Raw genomic sequence first — 13,882 nt, forward strand, 5'->3', positions numbered from 1 at the left:
CATTAGTTGTATGTTGATTCTTCTTGTATGACTGAAACTGATATATGAATATAATATCTCATTCCATGTCAATTTCAATTACACAGTTTTTATCATTTCCACTCCCTCAGAGTTCTCCTAGGACCCAACCAGAGTCCAGCACAGTGGCCAAACTGTAACAGGTACACGGAGGCCACTTGTGAGCATCTCTTGACAATATATCCTGGCGACCAGAAGCGTGAGGGACGTGTGTGGACAAGATGGCGTCTTGTCCTCACAGCTTTCCACAACATCCGCCAGGTTGTAGTGAAGTCACAGAAGGCCATGCAGGGGACAGAGATTCAACTGCCTTTGCTAAATAAAAAAACACTACAGCAGTGGTAAGTAATAAAAATGAATTTCAAGCTCCATGAATCGTAATTGTACCCATGCAAAACAAAGTTGAAAAGGGGGTTTAATAGTTTCCAGTTCTCTGTCTGTCCATCTGTAGACAAAATCTTGTGCGCACTCTAATCTCCTCATACACTTGACATAATGTAATGAAACTTCACACAAGTTATCAGTAGTAACCATTGTTGTGCATGGGCCATGTAAGGTTCTTGCAAAAAAAATGCAGAGTTGTTTTTGTAACTATATACTATATAGACACAATCCTGGGCACACTATACCTCCTCATCCCATTGACACAATTCAATGAATCTTTTACTCAAGGAATCAGTTGTAACTCTAGTTGTGCATGGGGCATGTAAGTTTTTGCAAAAAATATTCAGTAGAGTTATGGGATTTTTTTATTACTTTACTAAATACAAAGAGTCTGCATATGCAATCTTGTGTGCGCCTTATCTCCTGAACCCATAGATACAATTTACTGAAACATCCCACAGGTGATCAGTATCGTTATTAGTTGTGCATGGTGCATGTTATGTTCTTTCAGAAAACAAAAAGTCTATGTTATTGACTTCGATTTTTGTGTGCGTCAAATTTCAGTGTATTTTGTAAGTACCTGTGAGGGATACATTCATTACCATCAGTGATACCTCTATTTTGTCTCAATTGTACAAAACTTCTTAGATATCATCATTGAATAAAAACAAAGCCATTTCAGAGATTCTGTGTAGGAATTGAATTGGTCACTGATTATTGGTTGATTTTTTTATAATATTCTATAATTTTGTGTAACGTTTGTATTTCAGGTACAACAAGGAGGACAAGGAGAAAGAGCAGAAGATGCTCTTGCAAGGAATAAACCTGCCTAAGCCTCCAATGACTGCCAGTGGCTTGCCAGAGGCCCGCCAAAAACCTATACTGCTGCCATCCAGTGAGGCGCCAAGGTTTTCATTTCCGAACCCCTCCTGTACTGCTGGCCTGGCACTTAAGAGGCCGAATCGAAAGAGGAAAGTGCCCACCAATGCCCAAGAGCCATCCGTCTCCATTCGGCCAGTACTGCCAGCACCAGAAACCCAAATAATTAGATATCCTGTCATCATGGATGAGCAGAAATTGTTCATTCTTCCAGGACCACCATCAACCCTTCCAAAACTACAAGATCCAACAACAAAAACACCTTCCAAAACTACAAAAACACCTTCCAAAACTACAAAAACACCTTCCAAAACTACAAGATCCTACAACACACCCGATTTTATAAAATGCAGCAAATGTGGACTCAATCGAAAACATTCTCAAAAACATAAATCTTTCATGTTCAACATATTTTGTGAAAATTCTGAAACAATCACCTTCGAACAATGGAAGAATATTATACAACAACAGATGAATGAAAGAAGAAAATTAAAGAAAAAAAATGTTTAATTTCAATTCTCATACATGAAAGTCTCCTCATTGTGGCAGGAACAACATAATATTCCTTTTGAAAATTTTAAGAACAGTGCTAAATTCAACATACTTCTGGACATTTTAGATACAGTGAAAAATTTAACTTTCTTTTTGGACATTTAATCAGTGCAAACAAAAATTTTAATGCTGCCTTGTGTGCTTTTAAATCCCATATGGCAAAGACATTCGATGCTTATGTGACATAATGGCAACACAAGAAGGTTCCAAGCCCTTGAAAAGCAGAGGAAAATTTTGGTTTTGCAATAATTTTTAAGAAAACAATGTATGCACTTATGGATCTTTAACCTCATAACTGAATACATTCTATAATTTGAAATTTTATTCAATCCACTTATAATATATTATCTATATTCAATTCATAATTTTAACATACCCGAATCATTGTGGTATTATACTGCTTGGAAATTGATTACATTATTAAGAATTGCTTGGATTAATAGTTAAAACCATGACAGATGCAGATGACAAAACAAGGATTGAATCCAAGGATATGCAAGTTTACAGAATTAACTGGAATGGATGGAAAGGACTTGAGGGAGCTTTTTTGACAGAAAGTGACAAATTTCTTGGTTTAAGGTGCTGATTTATTTCAATTGTTAGCATCTTTTACTGGAACATGTGGCTTATCTGTAAAATCATCTTGGAAGGACATGCAGTATGGTAAGGAACTCCACAAGCCTAAAAAAAAAAAAAAATAAAAAAAAAAAAAAAAAAAAAAGGTGAGCAGAAATGGCTCTCTTAATTCATAGTTGCTCACTACAGTCTTGTGTGCGATGGCCTTAGCTCAGTTGGTAGAGCGGAGGACTGTAGTGGTATAACAAACTGGCATCCTTAGGTCACTGGTTCAAATCCGGTTCGCGGGAGGTTTCTTTTTCGATTATTTTCTTTTTCTCATTTTTCGATTTGGTTGCTTTAATTTTATACGTCAACATTCTTACTCAAATATGACAGTATTTTCAAACACTTTCTTAAAGACTTTGGTTTATTTCATTTTAGTTCCGTTTTATAGGCATTTTTTCTACAATGATAATCATTTACCGATTTGTTATTTTTTGTCTTGCGTCTTCATGTAATGTTAGCCTGGGTTACCTGCCCTTACCATTTCATAACTCTTGTTGTGCAGAGTACGCTGGGAACCAGACAACATGTGATGTGTGTTTGTTTTTGTTTATACTTAAAATAGTTGAAATAGCTTACTACTCAAGATTAAATTATAAGTATCTATTTTTTTACCTCAAACTGAGGAAAGTGAAGTTTAAAATGTTATGTTCAAAATTTTATCGATTATTTGTTGTCATTTTATTTACATATTACTTTTTCACGTAATTATTTATGGTTTTGCTCGGGATGTTAAAAATCTATGCTCATACTTCTGTTAATTACAGTTCACTTTCTTCTTTTTTTTTTGGGGGGGGGGATACAGTTATAGCAATACGCAGAATGATGTTTTAAAGCTGCACTCTCACAGATTGAACGTTTTGACAACGTTTTTTGTCTTGGAATGAGCCAATTTTTGCGAAGTCCATGGAAACCTGTTATTTAAGACTGGTGACAAAAAGTTAGATCGCAGATTTCTATATTTAAGTTCAAAAATTGATGTTTTATGCATTTTTCTTAAACCGTATGCAACGGTTTAAGCCATTAAACGTTAATTATGGAATGAAAATATGAAAATCTGCGATCTGATTTTTTGTCAGCAGTCTTTTATCACTGGTTTGCAGATATTTACGCAAAACTTTGCTCATTCAAAGACAAAAAAAAGTAAAAAAAAGTTGGAAAAACAGTAAATCTGTGAGAGTGCAGCTTTAAGGGTAATTCGCACTAAATGGTTTACATGTCATATGTCACCAAAGAAGGAGGAAATTTGCTTCAAATGATTGTGATTTCAACTTATATTAATATTATTACGTTTACGCATTCATCCAGGCAAGATTAATCAAGATTGAACGTCAGCGTGTAGGGTCCGTTTCTAATAAAAAAAACGCTGTCTATATTTGGACTTACCGTATTTATTTGATGAAAACGTACTAAAATTAACTGTTGATATTTATCCGAAACTAAGAGCCTACGAAGATTAGTTTCTAAAGTCTTAACATCAGACAAAAACCGAGGAAGTTTAGAATGTGATGTACATGAACATTTTCAGTTGTTTGGGTTTTTTTTAAATGCGTTCAAATTGCCAATTGTAAATTATTAGATAGTTTGCACCGACAGTAATCGTCTATATCTAATAGCAATTCCCGCACTCAGGGGCGTAGCTTCCTGTACGCGAGTACGCGGCTGAATTCACCTGATTCTGACTAAAAAATAAAACCATCTCCCGCGATAGCTCAGTTGGTAGAGCGGAGGACTGTAGTGGTTAATACATCAGGCATCCTTAGGTCACTGGTTCAAATCCGGTTCGCGGGACAATTCCGTTTTTAAGATTAATCTCCATTCTTATTTTTTTACTATAAGTTTATCTTTGTTTTCTTTAACTAGACGAAATTCTTATAAGCTTACTTGATTATTTATCAATGATGTCTCAGGACAGCCGATTTATTTGTTTATAATACCAAAAATAAACACTTAATATTATCTCTTTCATGAAAACGTGAGGTTTAAAAAATACAAAACCCACATTTACATGAAGCTATCACCTTCTTTTAAGTGTATGAAGCTTACAGAGACCAAACACCAACTGCCAGATACTCATTTGAACAGAATTTAGCAAATCCAAGCCAAATGCTTCAATTTTCAAAAGCGTTTCTACTAAACGCTTTTCGTCAAAATAGAGCATCATCTGTCATATTTTCCAAATATTTATATTATTATTATTATTATTATTATTATTATTATTATTATTATTATTATTATTATTACAATTATCATTATTATTATTATCAATTATTATTATTATTATTATTATTATTATTATTATTATTATTATTATTATTATTATTACACTTATTACTACTTTATTGTAACAGCGAAGAACTGTACATGTTCAAGTTGACAATAAAATGTTCTGTTCTCTTCAGTTCTGTACAATAATTAATTAAAAATAAAATAGGGCTAATTGGAACAGCTGTAGATGTTTAAACATTGCTACAAGCATTTTGTTCACATTTCACACGAAATAAAAAGAAAACGATGTCTGACCCTATAAACGTGAGCGAGTACCTTTAAAGTGTCTTTTGATTCACGTCTTATATGGTCAGCATAAGGACCTCAATGAAAATAAGGGTTTTCTGTGACCCTTTTTTAGTTATGCTTGGTGCTGTTGTGCAGGGCATGGAACATCCATATATATGCATGTATGTAATATTGTATATTTACTGTACATGTTGTTTTGATTGTCCATGTTATGCACTCATTGCCGAAATAAATCTTTCTATCTATCTATCTAGATGCCATCGGCAATAAATATTGTCGTGTAATGCGTGGACAAAATGCCTGTCACAATGATAAAACATCATAAACATGTCAAAATGAAGCTCTTCTGTGCACTCGCGGAACCGCGGGGGTGGGGGCGTTCCCTGTGCCCCCCCCTTAAATTGTCTCAGTTTACTTTATATTTTAATATAGGAGAAAAAAGATGGGCGCAATCAACAAAAGGTTACACCCCTAAGTTCTACCCCTTTAATGCCAAGCCCTAGATCCGCACCTGCTGTAAATTACTACCCAAATAATTGGGAGGGGTGCTAAAAAACTTTAGTAACGCTGTTGAAAATGAACTTATTTGAGTTGGGATTCACGCAATTATGTTCATTTTTTGTTCATAAAAGTAAGCAAAATAACTAAATTTGAACAAAATTAAAAAAAGTCGTTGCCATCATCAAATTTGCCAGTGAGTCCCTTTAATTGTAATTAATTGAACAATTTTCAACATCAATGATTTTCTATTTAAGCAGTGTTATAAAACATAAACAATATTAGTAAGACAGATTGGCAGTATAAATCGCGTACTAAAACATTTGTGATTAGTGCCTTATGCCGCAGTTAACATTTGTAATAGAACGAGAAGTCATTAGTAACAAAACTCATATAAATTGTCGTCAATTAAAATGAAACTTAAGCAAATATCTCCATATTTTAATAGTATTTTTCATGCAAAATCATCATATATCTTTGACTTGATTGCATGTATTTATAGGTATCGATGTGGCCCGGTGTAAATCGGAAATCAAACTTGTACCTCAAAATCTTGTTAATTCATGGTACATGATCGATTAATGAAATAGTACTCTATAATTTATCATTATAGTTTTTTGTCAGGTATAATAAAACTGCGTTTGAATTAACAAGCATATTACAGAGAAGAAAATTGTAGATGAGGTGTTGGGTTGTATTTAAATTCTTACGAAATACATTATTAAGCAATTGTATTTTCAAAGCCAATTTTAATTATAGTTGTAGCAAGAACTCTGTGATATGATATGAAATCAGGAGATCTTAAAATACATTTATTTTAAAAATCCATTCATCACGTTCACCATGAGCAGCAGCAACAGCATCATCATCATCATCACCATCATCATCAACAACAACAACAACAACAACAACACCATCGTCGTCGTCATCATCATCACCGTCGTCGTCGTCATCATCATCATCAGCAGAAGCAGCAGTATTTTCATCATAAGCATCATCATCATCGGCGCCGTCGTCATCGTCGTAGTCGTCGTCATCATCATTATTATCACCATCACGTCATTTTTATTCTGTTTTGTACTTCTAAATGCCTCATTATAATAAATGTTCAGACAGACGACTGCGTTAAACAAGGAAAAGATATCATTCCGATAAAATACTGAATATGTCAGCATATCGTTCATCTATTGTTTAGTTTGAATCCTTAAGATATTAGTCACACGACATAATCAAGATTTCATTATTAGTTATTGATTTAATTAGACCAGATGAAATTTTATATCAAACGAACTAGTCTGCGATAAAATTACCGATCATTAACGTTGAAACGGATATCTTCACATTTATAGAATTGATTTATTTATGACCATCGATATCACAAAATTAAAATGTATATAAAAGGTATTACAAAAGTGGCATATAACTACAAAATATTGGCTAATGACTTTTATATCAAAACACATACCCATATATATATATATATATATATATATATATATATATATATATATATATACATTGGCTTAACATTTCGATTGAATTTGCTGAAACTTGGCCATCTAATGTATTCTGATCTTTGAAGTAAAATTGCTCATTTAAAAACAACCATCATAATAATATGTATAACATCTATGAATAATTCAGACTTTGCAAGGACTAAGTAAATCTCGATATGTTCACTATGGTTATCTTTCTAAAGTGTATTCAAATTATCTTAAGCATTACACTTGTATGTAAAATCTTTGTTATGCCCAGGTAAACTATCTAAAATTCACGCAATACATCAAAGGGTCGTCAAAGACAGCGACACAATCACACTCTACACTTAGGAGTATCTGCGAAACATCAAAATAAATTTAATATTTCTTAACATAGTATCAGCCCTGAAACCATAGCTTTAACACCTCGGGCATTTTCAGATTTTGCTAACTATTTGCCAAAATGTAATAAATATTTCAAATTCTGTAATAAACATAGCGTACCTTTGATCCTATGAAATCCATATGTCAACTCTAAATTCCTTCATTAAACACTGTATTTCTTTGATATCTTCTTAATTGTCTCTTGGCTGGATTTCGGCGGATTATGCACTGGTAAATAACACTGAATGGTTTATGTAAAGAATGTCACTGTAACTTTTTAATTCGTAGTTGAACTAAATAATATACTGTAAAAATAAATCATATCTTATATCAGCATCATCAGCGTTAGTATCAATTACAGCTTTAACAGCAACAGCAGCAGCAATTTTTTGTCAATGATTTATTTAAAGAATGTCACTGTAACTTTTCATCTTTAGTTAAACTGAATACTATACTCTAGAAACTACATCATATCTTGTATTGGCATCACCAACGATAGTAGCAACTGTAGCATTAGCAGTAACAGCAGCAGCACAACGTTTTGGTAAATAGTTGATGTAATAGATCAAATTCCCTATTTTCTTTCATTAATTATTTCAGTATGAAACATGAACGTCAGCAACAAATAGAATCCGTCTATTATGTCCGCACTGATGCACATGTAAAGTTTATTATAATTATGTACGAAATGCACTTATTTCCAAAAATCGATCCGTTTGAAATATTCAAATGTTGGTGCACGTTTTGACTCCCAAGTTCTTAAGTTCATTGTAATTCGAAGTATAACATTGAACATTGCCCGGAAGATAAATACATGCATATTCCTATTCAAACATGATGTCTTGTCTCCTTATGAATGCTAAGTATCCTTTACAGTACATATTCACAGTAGTAGACATTTTAGATGTCTAAAAGCTTATATGTTGGCATAGAAAGACTTTAAATAAGCGCATTCAAGATTTTAGAGACGCTCATTTTTCTTTTAACAATGAGTAAATGTTAATTATTGTCACTGACAATTATCCATTGGATTCGATTTCAACAGTCACAAGGAGCAAATAATTATTTGTATTCACCTTAGCAAAAATCCGTTGGGGCTTTAGTTTGGCACTACAGCGGCTTTTGTACAGATGGTCGATACAACTATCAAATACTTTGGTGTAGATATAATTGCTTTATCTTCTTTCTTTAGAGTCAGAAACGCAGTTTTTAAATAAATTATTTTAACAGAAAAACATTTTATTCTAATTGGGTCATGAATACTGGTGTTTCTGCAGAAATAAACTATTAGGTCGGGGAGAAAAGCACTACTTTAATTGACATGCAGTTTTATTCTTCAACTTGTTTGTTTTTTCCTGTTAAGGCAGTATGTTATTTTAGCATATGCTTTTAACTCTGGCAAGTTATTTAGTCAATTAAACAGCATGTTGTCAAGATCAAATCGATGCAAGTTAGCACATATAAACTCTGTCATTGGTTGAAAATCGAGGCAAACAAATATTAATTTAAGACTATATGTGTGTAGTCTATGAGCAAAATATACATTCCGAATGCTTCGGCTAATACCGGAATTTTGAAGTTTCGAAGAGTTTAGTGGTAAAGGTCCATGGCGTCTTCCTTTCATCCAAGATGTGGTGAATTCGAGCCCAACCACATATACAAGCATCCTCGGCACCCCAGTGTATTATAACCTATATATATATATAGGTTATAATACACTGGGGTGCCGAGGATGATATACAAGGAGACACCCTCGTGTAAATATAAAAAACAATGATTCTTATGAAGGATGCCGAGTTAATTTGAAATAAAGGTGCAGAAAACATGTTATTTCTATCTTATGAAACGAAAATATATCACAGTAAATCTTTTAGCATTCACCCATCATTTAATATTTTTTGCGCTTTCTGCTACTAAATACACGGTTACAATATTTTTATCAGTAATTAATAGTTTCCATAAATGCATTATTTAGTAAGTAGTTAAAGGTGTATTAGTCGAATTTGATTTTTGTCATGCATGGGTCTGTATTGATTTTGAAGAAGTGTCACTTTAACATTTCTGATATGTTGAACCTGCCACGATGTCCGCTGTAAAAGAGTCAATTGAAAGAAACAAAAACGTCAGTTTAAGAAAAAGGATAGAAACACTAAACCTTCAACTATCATAATATAAGACTGTAAAGAATGTTTTCAGTATCTTATTTCATAAGAATATGACAAAACATTCTCTTAAAAGGGATTAAAAAGGCATAAATGCTGGTGTTTACTTAAAACGTCAAATTCTCAACGCTGGAAGACACTTAAAACTGGCCAATTGTTTAGATAGATTTGTTACTTGCGATAGGTCTTTTGGGTAAATAAGACAATATTTGAAGAGAAAATTAAGAATAATAATGTCTATGATGCTTTACTAAGGCATTACGATTATGTACACAATTAGTTTATATTTACATTTGGAAACGAGCAAATTATAGCATTATTTCGTCCATTAACGAATGACACTTAAGTGTGACCATATTTTAAATACAAAAACAGATACACTTAAACGAGGACTTCAACTTACAACAAACGTTATAAGCTTTTTTCTTCAATATAGTACCCAATCAATACGTAATAACGTAACGTTTATGCGCCAGTCAATCCCCCCCCCACCCCAGGTCCGGGGAAAAGTGGAGACTTTGACTTTCGGTCCTTCCAATCCCAGGTAAAATTCTCGCCCTGTGGTGACAAACTGCTGGTAAAATCCCAGCCAAATGCCCCTGCATCCAGGGGACATCCTAGGTAAAGCCCATTCCTCGGCGTGAAAACAAAACCATCGCATTCACTCGGCTCTGCGGGGCCACCTGGAAGGTAAAAACACGGCCCATTTCCCCCGCTATCACCGGTATACCCCGTACCTGGGAGGGGGGCGTGGCAACAATTACTTTACTTTTTTATGCAGGATGTGGTTGTGACCGCATAGACATGCCATGACGTCATAATTAATATGGCGTGAATGGGGAATCTTGCTACTTCGTGGTCAATTCCAATATTTCAGAACTCCGTAAAGAAGCACGGAATTTTAGAACGCACGGGCATTACGTGTATTAATGCAGTAAAGTTCGAGATTTAACCATTTGACTGTGTTTCAGCGTTCGGTTCGGGTGTTAAAGGTCTTGAATTCAATCCCCGGCCTCGTCATACTAAGTACGTTAAACGTACATTGGTAAATGTGGCAAATGTAATCCAATGGATTATACAACAATTTGCTATTATTTATTGACGAATTATAATTTCTATTAAATATCCATTAGTCATTCTAGTTCACCAGAGTGATGATGCTATGCAAACCACGATTTATCATTATCAAACCTAGGATGAATAAGAATTTCATTCGACAACTGAAAGGTATATCTTGGTATATATTACATTTATATTTAAAAATTGTGTTCAACGACATTTGGGCATTATATACTACCTTTACAACAACTGCCGTAGAATCCCGCGATAGCTCAGTTGGTAGAGCGGAGGACTGTAGTGGTTTAACTGGTATCCTTAGGTCACTGGTTCAAATCCGGTTCGCGGGACATTTCGTTTTAATATTTATCTTTCTCGAGTTTCTTCACCAAAATTAAGGTGTTTTTTATTACTTAAATAACTAAACCGCCATTTTTGAATTTAATATTTTATTGTAGCTTAATTTTATTAGGCAATGTCACTGAACTCAAAAAGTGTTCCTCGTTTACTTTTTGTTACAGGTGGAGACGCCCTAAATGAGCCCATTTCGTCGCAGTGGCATAAACAAAGTTCTGTGACATTAACAACAGTATAAAATCAGATAATACAAGCTTAAAAGTAGATTTAAAAATTGGTCTGGATTTAACCAGTTTTGAGTAATACAAGTTTTCACTTCTTTCTCACGTCATTTATGGCATTTAATTAAAATAACTTCAAGACTTTGAGTATGTCAACATGCAGCAAATGAAACGTCAACAGTTCCAGGGGCGGCTTCAGGATTTGGCGTTAGAGGGGGCAAAACTAAACTTAGGGGCGTAACGTTTTAACTGCCGCGCCACCCTCAGAACCAAAATTTATTTGTTATAGAATTTTGAAAGGGGGTTTTGTTAGTCCACAACGAATAAAATAACAATATCTAGTCCAAAACGGTGCATTTACGTCGTATTTTATTACCTTTATCGCCTATATTGAAATAAAAAGTGAACTTGAACAATTTTTGAAGGCGGGGGGGAGCGTTTGCGGAGGTAGTAAGATCGTGGTGAACAAACCAATACTTAGGATAAAACAACCATCTCTTCGTTAATAAATTGAATGGTTGATTGTGTTGACATTGGAGCATTTTATATTGTAAACAAAAATTGACAACTCCCGCGATAGCTCAGTTGTTAGAGCGGAGGACTGTAGTGGTTCAATTTACCTGGCATCCTTAGGTCACTGGTTCAAATCCGGTTCGCGGGATATATATTTTTACGGTGTTTTGTTTTCTTATGTGCGTTGAACAGAATTGCTTTTAAACAATTATTAATTTCATTTTAGTTCCATTTTACTACAAATGTACCAGAAATTGACGAGTGTGCCTTGTCAACTAAATGATGCGACCGGAAAGGGTTCATTTTCATCAATGGCAGTGAAAAAAGGCTAAACCATGAACTCAAAAAGCAACATGCATTTCTTAATCGGCATCGAGAAAACGCCCGAGGGTAAGAATATGTGTTCAACGGGCTGAGGTTGTATGCAAGAGATGTTCAATTGCTTTATGGAAGTATTTCATTACGCATCATGGAATTGTAGTAATGAGAAATACGTTTATTTATATAGCAAAGCTCCAGCTTCGACCTTTTCACTACCCCCCCCCCCCCCCCCCGATAGCCTATTGGCTGAGCGTTGGTGTCGTGTTCGAAAGGTTGTTGATTCTCCAATCCCCGGTCATCTTTTAAAAAAGACCTAGGGTGTCTCACCGGGTTCCCCTTGATTCTTACTATGTTTCGTAAACTCTGTCTATATACATATACATTAATGTATATATTGTTTAAACTTGCGGTCACTTCTACCTCACGCCACTTATTGCTGTAAGAAACACTTTTAGTTGTTGGGTCAAACCATTATGCAGCGAATGTTACCTGGTCAGGTGTCGGAGGTTTAATGTCAGAGTAAGTAATCGACTGGATTATACAACACCAACAATGTATTAATATTATAATTATTATTATTAATTATTATTATATAAAAATAGTTTGTATGAACCCTTCATTGGCAAAATGAATGGTTGATTGTGTTAATTATGGACACGATATGGACACGTTTTGTACTATCCCTAAAATCGGTAATGACAGCTCACGCGAACATGTGGCTTATCTGTAAACTCATCTTGGAAGGACATGCAGTATGATAAGGAACTCCATAAGGCAAAAAAAAAAAAAAAAAAAAAAATATATAAAAAAAAAGGTGAGCAGAAATGGCCCTCTTAATTCATAGTTGCTCAGTACAGTCTTGTGTGCGATTGCCTCCCGCACCAACCTAACAAATAACTGTGTTGTAACATCCAATGAAACGCGAGAAATCATAGTTGAAAACTATGATTCCAGACTATGATTTGACCAATGAAAAGCCTCAATTCATTTAGGAGTCCGCCATCTTAGAAATACTCTATACGAAAGATTATTTTACGTTATCAGTGTTTTTATGTGCTTTTTATTGCTATTATCCTTTTTGTTTTGTTTTTTTTGCATTTGTTATTCATATTGATCAATTGTGAGAAGGTGAGTGTATTAGGTTTAGCTTTGAAAATCAAAATAAGTGCATTGGTGGTTCAAAAATACAGTGTATCGGTGGTTATATACCCCTCCCCCACCCCCATAGTTTAATAATGAGCCCGGGTAGACCGATTTCTCAAATATTCACACCTTGTAAATGGTGATTAATGGGTGTGTTACAGCTGATGTGTGTGTGTGTGTTAGTCCAAATAATTGTACGTTGGCGGATTTTTTTTTAGATTTTTGATATGGCAAATCCTTCACGTACAAATTGTTTAGTATCAAAAGTGGGTAGTTGTTCCGATCAGGATTCCGGGTTAAAGCATATAGAGTCTATAAAATATCATAAAAACAAGAAATATTACCAGATAATGTTATTTTATATTAGTTCTGTACACAAAAAAATAAATATCCAACTTATAATTATGAGTTTGACGGCTTTTTTTCATTTCATTCTGTCAAAACATAACGATATATACATGAAGGGCACCTGCAAGGCTTCAGGGCACAGTTTTAAATCGCTCGGAACATTTCGGCCATGGCCGAGTTGTTACGATTGTATAACGAGGTCTATCTCGAAGCTTTGTCGGAGGAGGCCGAGTTATTACGATTGTATCGAGTTGTTCCCCTTCGCATAAATGTTTTTGTGTCAGTCAACTTTCGTTTTATTGGAAAGGTAAACAACTTGTTTTAATGCATTAAATGCTTGTTTAGTGCAAAATAACATTTCACTTACATGGTAAAATATGAATATAACTCTTTATGATCAATTTCAACCATAAAATACTTCACTTAAAAC

At 34.3% G+C, this 13,882-nt stretch overlaps 3 non-coding genes across 3 annotated transcripts; all 3 read left to right on the top strand.

Moving 5' to 3' along the window:
- The first annotated feature begins 4,155 nt into the window (after positions 1-4,155).
- Trnay-gua (transfer RNA tyrosine (anticodon GUA)) lies at positions 4,156-4,245 on the top strand. Its single transcript is given in 2 exon segments — positions 4,156-4,192; positions 4,210-4,245. It is a non-coding gene; the product is annotated as a tRNA-Tyr (tRNA).
- A 6,568-nt stretch (positions 4,246-10,813) lies between these two features.
- Trnay-gua (transfer RNA tyrosine (anticodon GUA)) lies at positions 10,814-10,899 on the top strand. Its single transcript is given in 2 exon segments — positions 10,814-10,850; positions 10,864-10,899. It is a non-coding gene; the product is annotated as a tRNA-Tyr (tRNA).
- Positions 10,900-11,697: 798 nt separating this feature from the next.
- Positions 11,698-11,788, top strand: Trnay-gua (transfer RNA tyrosine (anticodon GUA)). The gene is given in 2 exon segments: positions 11,698-11,734; positions 11,753-11,788. It is a non-coding gene; the product is annotated as a tRNA-Tyr (tRNA).
- Positions 11,789-13,882: the final 2,094 nt, after the last annotated feature.

The sequence above is a fragment of the Mya arenaria genome, chromosome 9 (genome assembly GCF_026914265.1).
Source record: "Mya arenaria isolate MELC-2E11 chromosome 9, ASM2691426v1".
Classification (NCBI taxonomy): domain Eukaryota; kingdom Metazoa; phylum Mollusca; class Bivalvia; order Myida; family Myidae; genus Mya; species Mya arenaria.